Source organism: Physeter macrocephalus, chromosome 7, assembly GCF_002837175.3.
Source record: "Physeter macrocephalus isolate SW-GA chromosome 7, ASM283717v5, whole genome shotgun sequence".
Lineage (NCBI taxonomy): Eukaryota > Metazoa > Chordata > Mammalia > Artiodactyla > Physeteridae > Physeter > Physeter macrocephalus.
In genome coordinates, this window is record NC_041220.1 from 72930865 (window position 1) to 72936864 (window position 6000).

General features: G+C 45.6%; 1 protein-coding gene across 4 annotated transcripts in view; it reads right to left on the minus strand.

The window, feature by feature from the left end:
- LIN54 (lin-54 DREAM MuvB core complex component) overlaps positions 1-5575 on the minus strand; it is a 65814-nt gene extending 60239 nt beyond the window's left edge. Inside the window, exon 1 of one of the 4 annotated variants that reach the window (XM_024115388.3) lies at positions 5411-5575. The gene's annotated coding sequence lies outside the window, so the exon portion shown is untranslated. Of the gene's footprint in view, positions 1-3098; positions 3518-5410 lie in introns of those variants that run through there. The other 3 variants (XM_024115390.3, XM_024115387.3, XM_007127560.4) reach the window with 3 other exon arrangements.
- Between the last annotated feature and the right edge of the window lie 425 nt (positions 5576-6000).

Genomic DNA, 6000 nt, shown 5'->3' on the forward strand with positions numbered 1-6000 from the left:
ATCAAACATCAAAAACTCAAAAACTAGGTACAGAACTCCATTTCTCAAACTAAGCTGGGAGCAGTAAACTGTAAAACATGAGTCTTGAAGAGATTTTGAGAAGTTCATATTTTCATTTCAATAATATCTATTTTTTAAAAGTATATTCTGGATCACCTTGATAACCACCTCATATCTACCATCAATGGTACCAGAATTAGAATGGGCATAGAAAGGTCTTACAAGGTAAATGATATATTTATGCCAAGTGAAAGCCAAACCACCTAACCAATGATTTAGGGAGGAAAGTTCTGCAGCATTCAAACACAGAAAAGTAGTGTAGGAGTTGAGTTATCATAGGATATACAGCATATAGAAAACTGCACACCTAGCCAAGGCCCACAATAGTATATTCACTATGCAAAGAAAGATTTCATTTCAGGAAAACAACATCATCCATCACCCTAAATTTAATTGGTTTTACTGGTTTTGTAGTTTTGTTTATATTTCATTTATAAATTTACTTTTCTTTTATACTTCCATAAAAGCAATAAGCATAAGGAATTTATATACATCTAAAAATTAAATACTTTAATAAAATAAAACTATTTAGGCCAATACTGAGGATCCACAGTATTTTTTTCCCTTTAAAGAGGGATTGTATATTATTCATGCTCAAGATTAACCTGGTGGAAAAAACATGGGGATTCAAATCAGAAAGATCTGCTTCCAAATCTTGACTCTCCTAGTTGCTTATCATGTAACCCTAAGCAATAATCTCTCTAAGCCCTAGTTTACTTGCAGGGTTACTGAGAAGACAGTTATGCGGTACACTAAAGCTCAAATGAAAATTCTTCTCTTCTTTCTCTATCTAAATTAGCTTCTCCTGATTTCTCCCTTTTTTCAATATTTTATTTACTTACTTACTTTATTTATTTATTTATTGGCAGCTCCACATGGCATCTCAGTTCCCTGACCAGGGACTGAACCTGGGCACTGGACAGTGACAGCATGGAGTCCCAACCACCGGACCGCCAGGGAACTCCCTCTCCACAGAACTTTTAATCTGTCATATATCATGCAGATTACACCTTCACAATGTCTCCTTCCCACTGTAACCAAGAGTTTCCAATCTCCAAAGCTCAGAGCCAACTACCTATTTTTACCTTTATCTCCTCTTACCTGCAATACCGCCTACAGAAAAAGCTACAGGACTTATCTCCCTCAAGTGCATCTCTGAGGCTGTCACACTCTTACTCAAAAATTTTCTGTAAGTCTCAAGGCCTTCTGTATTAAGGTCCTACCCAACCTATCCTTACAACTTTATCTCCACCAATTCCTAAAGTGAAAGTTTCCTGAGGCAAAGATACTGAGGTATCGCCCATCCCTATCATAGTATGTGACACATAATAGATACCCAATAGTAATATTTGAAAAAAGTAACAGGAATCTGTAATGCTCCTCTCCACCAAAACAGACGACCGACTACCTCCACTGGCATAACTCTTCATTTCTTTCTAACACACTTCTAATTTTAGTTGTTTTAACCGCAATAATCTAAAAGCTGGTCTTGAAAGACAATCACAAGGAATCACAAAAAGACAATAGCACTCGGTGATTAAAAAAATAAAAAAGAAAGCCAGTGAAAAAGCACTAAATCTCCCTCTTTAATTATTTCAAAAATTCTTAGTTTTACTACTAACTTAGCAGCTGGGTTGGCATGGACCAAATAACTGCAACATAAAAGTTATAAGAAACAACAACAAAAACAACCAAATTCCTACTGGATAAAACGAGAATATCAGGAAAAAAATGATTTAGAAAATTCATTAACTAAAACCTCTGAGTACCTCTCAGTTATTTCCCCTAAAAAATTTTTTTTGGTCTCTTATTCTTCTAGTGAATGAATTCAAATGTCCAAGCTATACACACAAATATTTCCTCTCTGAATAAAACACTCAATGAATAATATTGTATGACATACTATGACATCATCTCTTTGTAGGGAACTTGGATAAGGAAAATCACTGCTATCATAAACATTACCAGGGGACATTTCTTAAACATTCACCTCTCTGTTCATTCATATATTCAACCTTCCAATGACCCAACCTTCCACTACAAAAGCTGGAAAAAAACAGAGGGCCCCAAATTAATGTATAAAAATTTGATTCACATGTAACTTTTCAGTAACACTACAGTTGGGGATCTGCAGCACAATCTAAAACATACATGAATCTTTAGGTAACCTAACAAAATTAGACAATGGCTGTCACAGAGTCAATCAACCCAATTCTCCAGCTCTTTAAACAAAGGGCTAACAAGTCCAGTATGTAAAATAAAACAGAGGTCTCAATTCATCTTTAACCAACTTAAAATTTGACTCGTATCAAGTGCGAGCATCAAGCCATCACAACTTCCTTCTTAACAATGAAGGTAAAACTTGTGAACCAAAATAGAGCGCCCAGAGCTGCACTTCACTTGGATCATAAAATCTACTGTGAAATTTTCCATAACTTTACTCTCTGAATTCACGAAATGGATGAGAGGCAGGGAAAAACATGGATATCAAATATGACTGACAGTATCTCAATTGTTATTTGCCAAATGGCAGGGCCCAAGGGGTCCTCTATAGATGACAGAGCCATAAAAGAAAACGACAACAGTTTTAATGATTACAAAACTGGTCCATATGCTCAAAAAATGTGAACATCCACACCCCAACAAGTCACAGACTATGATCTAAGACACAGAGCTTAAATGCAGAATAAAATGCCAATGCTCTGCCTCCCTAAAGAAACATACAACCCCATAAACTGCTGAACATCATCAAACCAACACCCGCCAGAGTGGATATTTTAAATATTAAATCAGGTAATCATGATAACTGCTAGCGGTTCATCTAGGCCTCAGCAGCAGCCTTAGGTGTAAGAGCAAACTCAAGCCCTCTTAACACTCAAAGAATAATGTTGATGTCATTATGAGGCTACTGATTCTTTGCACTCTGAACTAGTCATTCCCTGACCCACAACGCAATTCTTCTCCTACCCACCCCCTCCCCCAAATAAAGAGAGCTCAAAACAGAGCAGCCAGCCCTCGGGTATCCCCTTCTCCTCTACCTCCGGCGGCTGCCGCTGTCTCCTCCCTCCGGCTCCGAGGTGGGGACTCCAGAAGGTCCCGGGCAATTCCGAGCCCGGGCGGTGCTTGTTTTGCCTGTGCACGGTAGCTCCGGCCAGCCGCTTCCTTCCCCAGTCTGCCCGAACTGGACCGCTACAGGGATCCCGGGGGCCGAGGAGGGAGCCCGGGTGGCGACGCCGCCGCGGCCGTCGCCTCTGGTATGTCAGGGGCTGGGATTGTATTTCGAAAGATCCGCCATTTTCACCTCGTCATCACCATCACAGCTCAGCAGCTTCCCCGACAGCCGGAGCCCGGGCCGCCGCCGCCGCCGCCGCCAGTAACCTCCCCCTTCCTCCTCCTCCCCTCCCCGGCCCTCCCCTCCGGAGAGGCGCACACCCACATATCCGGGGAAACCTCCCGCCGGCCCCGCCAACCTTCAAATGCTCAGGGAGATACTAATGCACACACAGCCCACGCTGAGACCTTTCACCCTGCCACGAAAGATGGTGCTCCGGCGGGCCCGGTAGCAACGCGAAAGCAAGTCGCGCTACCTGCGGAGCCCCAAGTCCGGCACATTTTTGTTTTGAAGAGCAAAAAACATGCGGAAGGGAGCAGAAGGGCAATAAAAAGCCCAAACTCTTTCATTTTCAGGAAAGCAACTTGAGAGAGATGACGGAATGCCTTTTATTCACTGTGTCCCTCTCAGACACTAAAAACAGGATCAAGACTTTAATGTCATTCACCAGCTCTGACATTTTCCTCCACCGTCAGCACTACTTTTGACAGAATGGGCTACTTCTAACTGCACGTCCGACCTCTTTGATACATTTGTAAATTACAGGCATTGATTCTCATGCAGATACTGTGGTCAAAAGGTCTAGTTTTCAAAATAAATTTCTGAACTATTTTCCATTTAATTTCGTCTGATCGTTTCTGTCCATAAACACTGTGACTTCCAGTTCGTTTGTCATTGGTTTAAGACGTCAAAGTGCCACTAAGTTTAAAATGTACTGAACCTATTCATGAGTGAACAATTTCTAAAATACAGAAAATATACCTCTAAGTTAAAATTCTTTGCCAAATGCTTTTAAAATCTAAGTCACCAAATTAAAAAAAAATCTGCCGCTGATATGTTTATTTGATACTGTGAAAATAAGCAGCTTGCTTCAGAGCAAGACCCTAGAGTTACCCACCCAGCTCCACCAGCTCCTCTCATCATGCAGTTTAATAAATAACTAAAAGAGAATATACGCATATTTTAATCATCAAAGAAATATCAGGAAAACATAAGCTGCAAGGCTTCTGACGGGAACAGAATTTTTTTAAAAAAACTAAGTTGACTACCTTTGTTAATTTCAGATTTGATAACCACCCACTGAAAAGCTGAATTCTATACCTACCATTCAACTACAGCATAAGCTCTAAAAAACCTGTCTGAAATGAGCAAATTGAATTTCAAGGTTTCGAACAGAGCCACTCTACCGCCTTTTTTAAAAGTTAGTTTAAGAAGAGAAAGGCAGAAGTTGAAAAAAGACATTTAATTTCCTTACCTTGCTTGAATGACAACTCCATATAAAAGTCGGCAGCTTCAGGCTTAAACAAGTGCTATCTATCACCCAGCCCAGTCGCCGTTTCTATATGCAGCCTGCTAGACTCTGAGAGTATCAAGCCTTCCCAATTTCTTTATCTTTAAACTTTATTTCCCCACCGCCAGCCCTGTTCACCCCTACTCTGCTTGGTGTTTACCGTTGGTTGGCCAAGCTAAGTCCTGGCCCGCTCCCTTCCCCCGTGCACCTCGGGAACATTGTGACATTTGACTGGTGGGCTTCGCGAGGAAAACGGACATACACGAAGAAGACACCATACAAAGGGGCAAAGGAAGAAAGGGGTGGCGGGCAGTAGGGAAAGGAGGAGCTGGTACAAAATGACACAGCAGCAAAACCGGTTCCCAGAAACCCGGTACCAACACGGGGACTCCTCGGGCCGCGCAGTGTGCGTGTCAACAGCCGCGGGAGCCCTTCCTCCAGACCGCCGGGAAGGGCGGGCTGCCGGCCGAGCGCCGGCCCCGCTGGGTGACAGCCGCCCTCCCGAGCGCCGGCGGGAAGGGGCCGAGCCCGGAGGATCCTCCCTCCCCCTGCGGCCCAGGGATGCGGCGCGGCGGCCCCCAGACGGCAGGTTCCCGCTCTCCGCCACGACCCACTAGACCGGGCTCCCGGAGGGGGCGGTCCGGCGCCCTCCGCCCGCGCCACCACCCGCAGCGCCCCCTTTCCCGCCCGCCCGCCCAGAGGCCCCCACCCCGGGGGCTGACACTCACCAAAGCCGGCGGCGCCGCCGCCTCCTTCTCACGCCGCGCTCCCTGGGCTCCCCGCAGCCGCGGCGGCGGCGGCGCCTCCGAGACACAGACCCGGGTTTGTTCAAAATCACGCGCCCAGCGCCATTCCACCGCCGCATCCCATAATACGCTGGGCCCTCCCCTCCCGCTCGCCCCTCTCCGCCCGCCCCTCCACTCTGCCCGCCCCGCCTCCACGGCTTCCTTCGCCCCGCCCTTTCCGCGGCGCCTTGCCCCGCCCCTTGGCAACCCTAGCTAGCGTCATCCCGCAAGGCGGCCGCGAGTACGCTGCTGCTCCACGTGACTCCGAGTGTGCGCTCTGTCAAAGCTTTCGCACGGAATGTTCCATCCAGCTGAAGCTGGGAGGGGGAAGGCGGGGTCGCGCCCGAGCTTGGGAGGGAGTGTGTTATCTTCTAGCTTTCCTTGTTCGGAAGTCTGTGCTGTAGGTGCGATTTCCAGCGTCTTGCCGTTGTTTGATGTTCTTGGGTGGGGAAGTGATCAGTAATTACAAATGCCAAATCTGTTTGTTTTTTAGGCACTGATTTTGCGGGGGTCGCTAAAAAGCCCCTGGAAGC